Raw genomic sequence first — 13756 nt, forward strand, 5'->3', positions numbered from 1 at the left:
CCTTTGTCACCTATTTTTTTTTTTTCCGAGACAGGGTTTCTCTGTAGCTTTGGAGCCTGTCCTGGAACTAGCTCTTGTAGACCAGACTGGACTCGAACTCACAGAGATCCGCCTGCCTCTGCCTCCCAAGTGCTAGGATTAAAGGCGTGTGCCACCACCGCCCGGCTGTGCCACCACCACCAGGCTTTTTTGCCACCTATTTACGTAGTATTGTACCCCACAAAAACCCCACCCGTGCTAGTGCATTCCTATGATGCTTACATCTGGGAGGCCGAGGCAGAATAATCAGGAGTTCAATGCCAGCCTGGAGCACTTAGTGTCTCCTGCTCAAGAAGCATTGGAGTCTAGGTCATATGCAAGGTCCTGGGTTCAAGGTCCCAGCATTGGAAATAAACAAACAATACCTTTTAAATTGATAAGCCACCTCCCACTACTCCTAAGATGAAATTTAAATTCGTCAACCACACCCAAACCTTTAACACTACTCACCTACCCTGCAGACCCTGGCCCTGCAGACCCTGGCCCTGGAGGCCCCGGGCTTTCTGTGTGCTCTTTCTGCTCTGGTTGAAAACCCCATAATTCTATTAAAGCCTCTTCCTTTACTATGTGTGACAGCCTAGGGTGCCCCTTGGTGAATCACACATCCCCTGAATACTCTTACCCACTGTGTGGTCGGGGTCACAGATGGCTTCCAGAAGTCCTCCTCAGTGGTTCTGTGTGGCACAGGTGACGAGATGTCACCCGTGATTGTGGGATTTGTAAGAGAGTCCCTACCCACTGGAGCCAGAGACCTGCTTGCTAGCCGTAAAGTCCACAGCCACAGGACTATACATAGTCCTATAGCCACCAACCTATACAGGTTGGAAACTTTATGAACTCAGAGACTGGTCTCTTTTGGTGATCCTAGCCGGGTCCCCAAGAGCACTGAAGACCCAGAAGCTTGTATGTCCCCTGCGCAAGACAGGGGCATCCAGAAATGACTGTTTGCTAGGTGAGGACAGACTCATTCTTTCACATAAGATCCGATTGACAGCATAATTTGCTTCCTGTGGTTGAAATGAAGCACCGGGATGGAATTTAACATGACTGGACTCAGTGGCCAGGTTCAGGGAGGCACTAGCCAAGCCCAAGCCAGGCACCAAAACAAAGTTTGATCATTATTGAGTCTTTGATCTTCAATCCAAACTGAGTTCATGAAAAGGTGTTAACCACAGATACAGTTTTTAAAAAATTAACTTAGTTATATAAACAACTGCTTCCTTGACTCTCAAAATCGACTTCTCAACTGACTCAATACTGGTGACATAATAAAATGGTAAAATGTATCTCAGCTTATAATAAACAGCCTTGAAACCACATTCTAACCACTTCCCACCAAAGACCGAGGAAAATCAGACGTTCAGCATTTTCAGAAAATCTCTGTGATCTCGCTGCGCTTTGTTCAGAGCAGAATAAAGATATGTGGCCCCTGGTGACACACTCGCCCCAGAGATTCTCCCTCAGGCCATTTGTCCTGAGGTTGCTTGTATGGGCTGAGTAGCCCTGTTAAGAATTTAGGCAAAGGCTTGGGAAGTGTGGCTCTTATCCTGCCCAAGGGCAGCAAGGGGAGAGATAACGCAGTTGAATTCTGGCCTCTGACCTGGCCATTACATCCAAGTTCCACATTTCCAAGCCTCAGAGATACTACATAACTTGTCACCCAACAGACAGGACAGCTTTAAAAGTGAGGAGTAACTTTTAATAAACAGGCTCGGCTATACAACATGCTGGCCTACCCATGAAGGCAGAGAGGTATGCCCGCCTTTCACAGGCAATAGAGGATCCATGTTGTTGGAGCCTCTGCCCCATCCCCATGTTTCTGCTATAACTGTGTTGGAGCAGTCCTGCGTAGAGACTGGTCTCACTGCTGGGACAGACGTAGGACTGAGCATGAGTGCTCCTTCTTCTAGGTCCTCAGGGCCACTTGCATCCTAGTCCCCAGTGGTGGAGCACAGCGCACACCAGCAAAGACCTAGAAGCTGGCTCCTTTCTGAAATAGCTGAGGCCCTGTTCCCAGGCCTTTAGGTCTCAAGGCATGAAGAAACCCAGAGAGAAGTAGAGACCAGAGAGAGCCTATGGGCTCATGAATGGCTATGTCTTCTATTCTGCTGTGTTCTTACCCCAGTGTGATGGTACAGGAAATAGGGACCCTGGGGAGTAATTAGGTTGTGAGGGGGGTCTCGGGTTGGCATTGGGCCCTTACCAAGGTGACTCTGAAGCTCTGCCTTGACATCAAATGAGGAAGCAGTGAGAAGGTACAGCCTGCGAGCCAGGATGAGGATGCAGTGAACGGAGCCACCCGAGATCCAAGCTGTCTCAGTCTAGGGTCAGTAAGAGGTACCAGTTGTGAATCGGAAAGCCGGTCTTCACTTATCCTGGGTCTTGTATTTTCTGGACTCCAGCATTGTGAAAAATGGATTTTTATTGTTTTTACCCATTTTTTTTCTATTTTTGTGACTACCCTGAACTAGACCCTTCCTGGGTGAGAGGAAAAGGGCCTTAGACATTGCAATCTCAAGGGACTCTGCTGAGGGTCTTGGCGTGCAGTTGGAGGCCCTCCTTTGTGCTCGTGGTCTTCTTAAATGGTCTCTTGTGACACCAGGACCCAGGGAGAGCCCTGGTTTCTCTTGTACCCCCTTGCTGATGTCACAAGTCGATCACTCACTGGTTACCAACTTTCAGGGCTCCATACGCCTCACCACACCCACACTGGCCCTGCAGCGTGCTCATAGGACAAGCTCCAAGAAGTGAGCTAAGATGCCCAAGGTTGTGGTACCAGCGGCTCACTCAATAGACTTTAGTTCTTGTGATGCTCACACTGTACCAGGGGCCATAGGACCCATGTCCACCTGAGATCCTATCATAGGAGGCAGCCAGGGCTATGCCTGCCTCCTCATCCTGGAAACTGCCTAAGGGTTGACTGGACCTGCTGGTTGGGAATGCCCTCATCCTTGTGTATCCCAAGCGGCTGCTTGATCCTCGAGCTTCTCTTGATGTGGTGTCAACAGGAGCAGTTCCTGTGCTGCGCTCTGGGCACACAGCCCAGATGGGACCCGTGGAGAACATCTGGGGTGGGGCTAGTCAAGCCTGCTCCCTTTGACACATTCATCACAGCCATGTGTACCCCAGAGCTCCTGGGGGCTTGTGAGTCTATCCAGTCCCTTTCTCCTGCTGCCCCTGACCTATGAGGGGTCTGGCATTTTCTCATTCAAAGAGGCACAGTTTCTCACACCTCAAACAGGACTGGCATCTGCTGACGGAGGGTGCCATGAGGGTGCTGGGGCACTCTGGGGTGTATACACAAAACTCAGTTTCATCTCTAGTATGTGCGTGTATGAGAAAAGCCTGGGCTGTTTCCTGGGGACCCCAGGCTAGTGTGTTCTATCTTAGGGTCTTGCATAGGACAACAGCGATCCTAATCATGTGACATTAAACAGTGACCCCAGAGAAATTAGACATGACCCTCCCTCAGAACAGCATGCTATAGTTACTCGGAAGTGGTAGACTCTCACCTCATTATGCCAGGCGGCAGACCAAGGCGACCTTCAACCTTGACTTGGTATGAGGTCACTCACCACTCTGACCCGTGCCTAGCCAGATGCCGGGGGATAGCTGTAGAGGGTGGTTCTGCCGGCTCCTAGGCACTGTGGTCAGCCCCTGCCTTGTGCTGTGGGTCCCTGCGGATAGACCTGCATGGAAATAGCTGCAGATCTTAGGAGGCCACCACTGGCTCCTGGATGTCACAGCCTTTTGCTCCAGAAGCAAAGTCATCACACAGAGGTCTTCTCTGTGTGATCCCTACCAGCCAGCCCTTTATGAATCACCAGTCGGGCTTGACACTGATCCCTCGCCCCAGGCCCCTCAATCATGAGGGGGCTGGAGTGACACGTGCCACTGGATGGAACTTGCCATTAGCGGAGAGCTGTCCTCATCCTCCCTACGGTGACCCCACCTGGGATTTATGGCTCTCCTCCCTCTGCTGGCCCCAGGCCACAAGAGCAATTTCACTGTGACTGCATTTGTCAAAGCTGGTGGCAGCTTGGGGGGCTTGGGGGAGAAAGGGCCGCTGCTGTGAACACACTTCTGCTCCAGGGCCATCCTCAGAGCCCAGTAAAGGAAGGGGCCCTGCTAGAAAGTTCTCCAATGGTGGGATGTGGAGTGGGCTGCCTGGGCAACCGAGGTTTATGGAGAATGGCCTGCCCCAGACATGCTGAAACAGGAGACCAGAAGATTTCCTCCAAGCTTGATGCTCATGGGCTCCTTTCTGGAATTTGCCTGTGGTTTTAGAACAGCCTGCCTCTGTGTGCATGCTATGGGAGGCCACCACATTATGGGATTGGTCCCTCTTTCCCCTGTGCCCAGCAGGTGGCTGCCTTGCTTATCCTACCATGGAGCCTGCAGGAAAGATTCTGGGGACAAATGTCAGACAAGTCCTTTGCTCCTGATCTCTCAGAACAGCTCCAGTTGTGGCTTGACCTCACCATAGGAAATCACTGACACGTTGCTCCCATTTGAACCTTGGAATCATGAAGATTACAAATGTCCCTGTGTCCTTTACTGTCCTTATGACTGTGGCCAAATACCTGAAAGGAAGCAACTTGAGAGAGGAAGGATTTACTCGAGCCCATGACTTCCGGGTGTAGAAGTGGTTCATGGCTGGAGCAGCAGAGATGCTTATTTGGGCAGAGCAGGGAGCAGAAAGAAACTAGACAGGATGTGCTGGTGGTTGGGGCTAGTCTTTTTGAGGGGCACAATTCAGCTCACAGCCACCTCAGGCTTAACCTGATTCTGGTCATTTGCTCCCTGTACAGGGTCTCAGGACAGCTAGGTTCAGGCAAGTTCTTGGCCTGGCCAGCATGAAGCTCACAGTCTCATTTTCCCATTTCCTTCAGCGTCACTTTGAGCCCATCACCCACTAAGGCTTCTACTGGGGATTACAAAAAGGCAGGCTCTCAGCTCAGGAACCTTCCAAGCCCAGACAGTTTCCTCTACTGTTTTCCAAGCTATGTCTAGAAGGTTCCGGCTGGTGTCTAATTCTGGAGGCCCTGTCTGTAACCTTGCTGCAGGACTTTACCTCTCTGCCCTCTCCAGTTTCCTCCCAGCCTTGGCTTCCGCCCTGCGTGACCTTAAAGGGCCCTGCGGTCTCATCCCTTACAGCCTTTGTCCCTCGCCACCCTCGGGCTGGATTCGTTAGTAACTTACACCAGAACAAGGACACAGACTTCTTGGTGTGGGCTGGGTATGAGGACTCTGGTGGCATCCAGGACAGGGGAGTCCTGACTACAGGAATGCCACAGCACTACCCACTTCTTACAGCCACCTGGTCTCATATTTCATGTGGAACGAGCCCATCAGTCACCACACAGAGCACCAAGTCAAGACAAATTGGCCAAAAATCAATTTTCTAAAAGACACATTTGCTGATGGTCTAATGAGTGATGAGCGGGAGCCTTTGATGCTTCCTCCTTGAATCCCACTCTGTGATTCTGCACAGCAAGGGGGGCCCAATTAGGGAGGACGGAGAGGAAGAAAGGTGATCCCTACCCCATAGGCCAGAGCAGGGGCCTGCCGTGGGCACAGGCATTCAACCTGGCAAAGGTTGCTGGGAGCCTAGAAATGATAGCAAGAAAAGCCATGGGTGTCAGATACCAGACTTCTAGAAGGCTGCCAGGTAGAGAAGACCCTTCACATCGTTGTGTCTTTGTTCAGATGCCTGTCACAGGCCAGTCCATTTCATTCTCTGTCCCCTCTTCTCCCTGGGGTTCCTCTATCCTTGTGAGCCACCTGTGACCAAACACGCAGCACTTTTTTCCTAGATTTTGTGTCTATCCGCCCAAACCCACACCGATTCCCCGATGGGATCTGCAAATCACCCAGTTTCTTCCCCTCCTAGGAACGATGTACCTATACCCAACAGCCCAGTTTCTCCCAAATCTGGGGCCTCCATCCAACCTCTTCTGCATCAAGCTTGTCTCTGGCAGTAGCAACTCCCAGCTAGGGCGCAGGGTGTGGCCTGGTTCTGTGCACCTCCATGAGAAGAGAGTTTGGATTAGCTTCATTCTCTCCTTCCAAGCTGGGCAGGCCCAGCAGCAGCAGGAGCAGGAGCAGCAGCAGCAGCAGCAGCAGCAGCAGCAGCAGCAGCAGCAGCAGCAGCAGCAGCAGCAGCAGCACAGATCAACAGAAGGTTTCCCTCATGGCCATTCAGCTCAGCCATGGAGCCCAGGCTAGCGTACTCCTAAGCAGGGCTGCATGCTAATCTTCTGCACACCCTCCCAAGCTGCCTCAAGTATGGCATCAAGTCCTAGGGCAGCAGGGGGTAGGGTCGTGTGTGTGTGTGTGTGTGTGTGTGTGTGTGTGCAAAACCCAAAACCCAAAGCAGAGTGTCTCAACTGTTAGAGATGGGGTTTCTGGGCCATTTGGGGGTGCAAGCATGACAAATGATGTTGAAACCAGTCTCCACCCCCTGGGATTTCGCCATTCTGTGACATTCCACCTCTGACATGTGCTTGAGGTCCCAGGATCTGGCACAAAACCACATCATCAGATCATCTGCACTCAGCGTGTGATGTGGTTCCCTGACACGGACAGGGTCAAATCATCATCTGGAATTTGCACCCATGACTTGGAGACAACATTTGATCCCCTCTATCCTCTGCTCTAGGGGCCCCAGATCATCCATCTACTCATGGAACCAAAGCTGAGCGAGTCTATCAGTATCTGTGTGGGGAAAATGCCCACTAAAACTAAAACAATCCTGCCCTGGTTGCACTCATTCTGGGTGGGGTTTGCTCATGCAGGGGTCCGGGGCTGGACAATGCTGGAGTCCCACTGCACAGAAGAGTCAAGCTTTTGTTTTGTTTCTTCCCCTAAAAACAGATCTGGGCACACTGTAAGTGATGGGCAAACACCACAGGATCACTATTGGGTGGGTCGATACAGTAGGGAAATATCCAGTTTTTCTTGAGGAGTCACACAGCCCAAGAAACGTGCACTTGTGTGGTAGGTAGATGTATGTGTGTGTGTGTGTATGGTGTGTGTATGTGCCTTGCACGTGTGTACGCTTGTGCACACTCTGAGGCAAGGCCGCTTTGGAACAAGCTGCTTCCTTGTGGCAGAGATGTCCCAGTCACGTGGGTGTGGGGCCGACCGTCGCTATGATGGAAGCTCAGCTTTTCTTGCTGAAGACGAGGAAGGAATGGCCTGGGCTGGCTTGGCAGCTGGAGCGCCGCTGTACCACATTCCTGTGGCTTTTCTTCCTGGACACTGCTCGGAGTCAGAAGGGCTCCGAAAGAGCCCATGAGATCAAAGAAGGCAGGAAGCATGCATGGAGACAAGCCAAGTGGAGTAGGGGTGCAAGCCCTGCACCTTAAGCTTGAACCTGGTATGTGGAGCCTAGCATGGGGCTCGTTAGTGGGAGGCAGGTGGAGGCTCAGAGGATCCAGGTCAGAGCCTGCCTGAGAGCCAGGGTTGGGGAGGGGCACTTGGGACGCCTGTGTCCTGCACTCAGTGATTCTGACCCCTCTCCAGTGGTTCCTGAAGTCGCCGCCAACAGCCATTCATGGATCTGCTATGCCAGATTCTTGGGGACCCTGCCCTCAACCCCTGTGCAAAGGCTCATTTGATCCTGAACTCAGAGGCCTCCTGGCCCTGAGTGACTTCCTGACAAACTCAGGGCCACCTCCCAGGCTCATTCCGTGCTAGTCAGTCTCTACCCGGCCCCCACTGACTTGGATATGCTGAGTAGAACGTGCCAGGCATGTCGGTCCCCTGGGATGTAAACATGAGGCATTCAAAGGAGCAGCTTCTCGTGGGGGCAGGGCTGTGGAGGAGGACAGCAGGAATTATACTGCTCAGTACCTTCATGGCACGAGAGAAGCTTCTGCTGTCTGACTTAACAGGCAGAAATCAACTCAGTCCATAAACTGCCACCCTTTGCCTGGCCACCACAGTGGGGTCACACACTTGGGTAACTCTTTTAGCACACACGAAGCACTTCTTGTAGGACACACATGTCCCAGGATCCCTCACAGTGGGAAGGAGAGTGGGGTCATTGAACTGAAGAGCCATCAAGGCTGTGGTTGTCCCTGTCCCATGGAGGACAACAAAGACGTAAGAGAGCAAGGCTATCCAAAGACTGCCCCCCACCAGATGCCATGTTGGGTCACATCTGAGGACCACAGGCTCAGAAGGTGCACAGTGGCATCCACTCCACACCCCTCCATGGCACTAGGGGTAAAACCAGGAGGCAACTCATTCAGAGTGGCCCTAGCTTGCATACTGCTGACACTTTTATTATTAATCATGATTATCTGCTTATTCTGAGCTCTCTAAGAAGACTCGGGGAATCTCACGGCTCTTTATGAACTTCATATACCCTGGAGTCTCAGATGTTAGGACAAGATGTACTCCAAAGTGTGATAGCCTAGTGGAGAGACACCAGACATCTTTCATACATAACCTTCGCCTTTGGAGGAACACTCCCCTTGTTGTGAGGTTGTCTCCAGTGATTCTGCATTCCCAAGTCCCACGTTTCCCTTCGCTTATAAAGCAGAAGGCCCTGGGCATGCAGATATAGTTGCTTTTGTGGACGTATTAATGGCCACTGCATCAATGTTCGGTTATTTTCCAGAGTTCACAGGCCCTGTGTATAGTCCTGTCCCTTCCTACCCAAGTCTTTGTGAAATCATGGGTTATTGCTTACCTTTTCAAAGTGAAGCAACCTCAGGCCCCATTCCACATGCCACAGCTCAACCATGACTCTGCCAGGACCCATGGCAGCTCACTCCCGTCGCAAGCAAGATCCCCACAGCCAGTTCTGCAAGGTATGGACACAAACCTGTAAAGGAGTTCTCCAAATCTACACTAATGGTCCCATACATCCCAGAAAGTTTATAATGGACAAGATGGGACAGGAGGGTGAGGATACAATAGGTTTACCTGGTTTCCCTTAAATCCAAGATTTGCTCTTACTAAGACTTTTTGGTTTTGCTTCAAAATTTTTACAAAACCACGAGACTCATGGTTTGGGGCATCAGGCAGATTCCCACAGAGGCTCGTGTCTCAGGAGGTCAAGGTGAGACTTCTGTCCCTGGGCACCCATTCCAGGAAACTGACCACACAAAGGAAAACTAAGAACCTAAGAAACACTTCATGCTGCCCTTGGCATGCTGCTCAGAGCAGGGAAGTAGCGGGAGCATCCGGTGCCCACCTACAGGGGACAGCTAAGGAAGCACACTGTGCACACGGCAGGATCGTGTTCCCAACTTCAGAGTATTTCCGATGGTGTGGACAACATCGGAGATATCTAGGTTTATGATTGAGAAGAGCCCCTGGCATCCAGGGGCCAGAGGTCAGGGGCAACAACATATTGCAGTGTGCAAGGCCATTCCTCCTCGGAGAACCTGTCCACCAAGGGCATCCACGAGCCACTGGGACCCTGCAGTGAAGTACCACCACTGTCAGGAAGAGGGAGAGAACCTAAAAGTATATGAGCCTGGCAGACATGCAAAATGGACCCGTCAGGGAGAAATGCCACCATGAAGAAGGACTGTAGATGAGCCTGGCTATGCACAGAGCATACAGCCCAGAGTGATGGAGAAGTCCAGCCGGGTCAGTGCCACAGAGTGCTCATTCAGACAGGGACGTGGAAGGCAATGCACTTCATCTCTCTTTTTCACTTCACAAAGATGTTTCAATTTACAGTGTGCACACACCCCTCAGTCTGCTTCTGGAGCCAGTGGCGGATGCTGATGTCTCCCTGGGAGCAAAATGGGAAATGCATTCTGCTTTCAAGGCTGTGGGCTGGACAGGAGCCTCCCGGCCCTCTGCCTGCAGAGACAGATTTAGCACATGCTTCAAAGCACAGTCAGCCCTTTAATTCTCATACATGGTTCTTGGCTTAGCAGGGCTCTGCCCAGAGGGAGCCTCCTGATGCCCCGTCCTGTGGGCTCATAATACCTGCTTCTTGGATGAATCAACGGATCGCAAATCTAGGACAGGCAGCCAAAGCGAGGCCGGGGACTTGCTCTTTCATCTCTGTTTCCACCAGCATCAGGAGAGGAGAGCCAAAAAGTCAGAGAGGAACACAGTGGGTGGTCAGCAGGAAGCCTGGAGGAGGCGGGTGCCAACTCCAGCCTAGACCTGCAGAGGCCGAGCCCAGGGGCCCCCAGGGGCAACAGGACTGACCACGCTGCCCAGATGCCTCAGACAGGCTGAGAAACACGCTGAGCACCAGTTCCCATAAATCCGGCTTTCATGTGGTGTTGAATAGGACAAACAATGGATCTATTTCAGGCCACAGAGAACTGGCCCAGCCTGGGGCTCCTCTTGCCATCGGGAGGCTCAGCATAGTGGCTCTGGAACCCTGGCTCTGCCCAGAGCCTCAGGGAGCCAAATGACACTGAATTTTAGGCACTGAGGGTCCTGGAGTCTGCTGCTGGGTGGGCCCCATCTTAATCACAGGAGGACGTGGCCAAGATTGACCGCTGTATGTTTGCCCCATCATGTGGGTACCGTTGGCCCTTTGCCTGGGGTCATGTCTCCTCAGGAGAGAAACCCTCCCTGTCTCAGAACACCCTATGGGATGTCTATCTCTCCTCCTGTACAGCCAGCCCTCCCCCGCAGGTATCTCAGACCCAGGTAGGGGACGCAATGTGTCAAACCTACAGTCTGGTGGTGCTGTCTGATCTCCAGAAGGTCACAGACTGTAAGAGTAGAGCCTGGGAGCCCTTTCTCCAAGGGAGACAAATAAAGGGAAGTGTCCCTTAATCGAGTGTCCTCTATGGAGGCAGCCACAAAGAAAATCCCACCTGAGAGCAAGTGTGGCTAGGAGGGACACTGGTTAAAAGCCAGGAACACAGAACACCAGAAAGGGTCACTACTGTGACCCTGGAGAGGTGACCAAGGGATATACGTGGGAAGGCCAATGAATTGTCTATAGGATACCAGTTGCCCCTCCAACTGGGTGACTGGGTGACCCCTGGTGACATCTTTCCCCCAGACACAGGATCCATCCACTTACATCCCTACTTACATTCTGAGCTTACAGGTTCTTTCCAGGACCCCTGCAGTCCACTCCACAGGGCCTGGCTGCTTCTGAGACTCCTGTAGCCCACTCTGCCAAGCCCTGGGGACATTCTTAATCCAGCCCTAGAAAACATTTAACCTTCTCTATTGGATTAGGAACATTACAGGAAAGTCACTTGCGGTTCAGAGGGAGCTGAGGAAAAGCCTGGGTTACAGCAAGCAGATCGGCTCCCTCCAGCAGTCTGGGGTGTGAGGGCCTGGTCTGCCAAAGGGCTTCTTCTAAGTCAGTGGGCCTGCAGAGCACGGGGTTGGTGCCACTTCTACTGAAGCTGCTTTCTGGGTCTCAGGTATCCTGTCACCCGACCGGGGTCTGTGGGAGGTCCTTTGACCTGTCTCAGCGTGTCCACTTGGGTGACACCCACGGAGGAAATGCCTCAGGGTTCAGCTTTCACAGCCCAGAGTCAGCAGCACCAGCCCTTCCTGAGTCCTTGGAAGTCTTTTCCCATGAGGCAGAGAAATGCAGAGGTTAAATAATCCTGTGGGCAAAACCATGCAGAGTTATGTGGGGCCTGTCTCTCTGTTGGGGGTCACGAATGCCCACGTGCTAAATATCCATTGCTGGGAACCCTACTCAACTTCCCAAGGAGGTGGTGAAGAGCTGTTACTCAGTTGTGGCAAGCCGAGTAATCTCCTAGGGAGATGTCTGGCTCAGTGGCTCAGTTAGCCCTTTGGGTCACCCCAAAGTCATCAGTTAGAGTCCTTGGAGCTTCCTGTACTCAGGCCAGAGCCCATAGCAATGCCTGGATTCTTGACTTTGGCATAATCCCTCACTTCTTCCTGGGCTGGCCTCTGGGTCCATTGGCCATGAGCAACCCAGATGCTCATGGGGGCATCGAGGGTACAGTAGTGATTCTGGACTCTGGCCTCAGGCAGTTCCACATCCGTCTTGTTCTAGATGCCTTCTGACTTCAATCTCAACCCTACCTCAGCCCACTTCTTCCCCAACTCTATGGGATGGCAGGGATATATGTCTGCTTGCCTATGTGCGCTGTGTGCACACACCTGTGCATGCATATGTTTGGAAGGTAGTTTCAGCTAAATCGAATATTTGAGGCACAAGTAGATCCCCGGAGATGGTTGAGATGTAAAGCTTAACACTAGGAAAGTACTCATTAATTGCTTGAAATGCAAACATAACCATGCTGTCCCCAGGACACCCCCCCCCCACCTGCTACCTCATCTCATTCCACCCCAGGTCAGGTCCCCTTTGCTTCTGGAGATTCGAGAATTGACCTGGAACCTGTTCAGAAATTGTATGGTCAGTTCAGGGAAGGGATCCGGTCTTTTAAAATAAGGTGGTCACATGCTTGCACATTTCTGCTCCAGATACATAAGTGGTTAGTCTTATGACATGGAAGCAGGCTTTGATCCTGTTAGGACACCGACCCTGTCTTGGGGGCTAGCCGCACAGTATTCTGTGAGCATGGCGCCCCCTGGAGCCCATCTCAGAAACACGCAACTTGAAGTACTGTTTTGGGGTCCTCTGAACCCTAGGCTAAGCAGCCTGTGTGAGTTAGTCAGACACCACTCTGTCAGTCTCTGGGGCACCCAGGGACACTGCAGGTGCCCAACAACAGCACACAAGCAGGAAGACGATGTTACCTCCCGGGTGGAGGACTCAGGGCAGAGTGACAGGCTGCGGGAGGAGAGAAGCCGAGACTGTAGACAAGGAAGGCAACGCTCCCAGTTGCGGAAGGCAAGCTACGAGGCACCCTCTCCCCCAGTACTAACCCTAGCCACAGTCCAGGATGCCAGAAACTACCCTAGGATCAGTTACAGCCTGAGGCTGTGTAAACAATGTGGAAGTATTTAGAACACATTAAAGCGAGGCTGACCGTTTGCTGGGGAGGAGGATGGAGGAGGCACGGTGGCAGGATGGACTGCGGCATCGGGACTTTAAATTATGAGCAAATGTTTGTGTTCAAGTTGGGACAGTTCAGAGTTGATGGCCAGCTACTCTAGGCTCTGCCTTCTAGGAAAACAGGTGGACTGGACTGGCACTTAGAAGTACAGGCCTGGCTGGGTATCTGTGAGGCTCAGGGACTACCCAGCAGCCATGCGTAGTGTCCCAGGATAAACAGCAGGGGGCGCCAGATACCTCCGAATCATCCCCAATCCTGGCGTTCCTTGCAACCACTGACAGCTATGGGAGTATGGGGGTAGGTGGCGCCTCTGTACAAAAAGACGGCCTTATACAGCCTAAGCATCTCCTGACCCCCAGGGGAAAGAGACTCCTTAGGTCTTGGATGTCTCTGCAGGAGGTCCTGTGTGGGGCAGGGGAGAGGTACTGTCCTCCAGACCCTGAATATTGGAATTCCAGGCTTCAGGGCAGTCACTGGGCAGGTTTCAAACGTGCCGGCCCTATATGATACTGTACTTGGGTCCATCCTTCGGAAGCTTGCTAGGATACAGACCACTCCCCGTTCCCAGCGCTGAAGTTTAGAAGGAATTCTAGCTGTTATTAAAGGATGGAGCCACTGTTTTGAGATTCCCACCAAATGTGGATACACAAGGCCCCTGGAAGGCATTTAACATTTTGCTGTTGTTGGGTCTCTCTCTCTCTCTCTCTCTCTCTCTCTCTCTCTCTCTCTCTCTCTCTCAATATTTTTATTGATTATCTCATACATCTTTA

This window comes from Chionomys nivalis, chromosome 2, assembly GCF_950005125.1.
Source record: "Chionomys nivalis chromosome 2, mChiNiv1.1, whole genome shotgun sequence".
In the NCBI taxonomy this organism is placed as follows: domain Eukaryota; kingdom Metazoa; phylum Chordata; class Mammalia; order Rodentia; family Cricetidae; genus Chionomys; species Chionomys nivalis.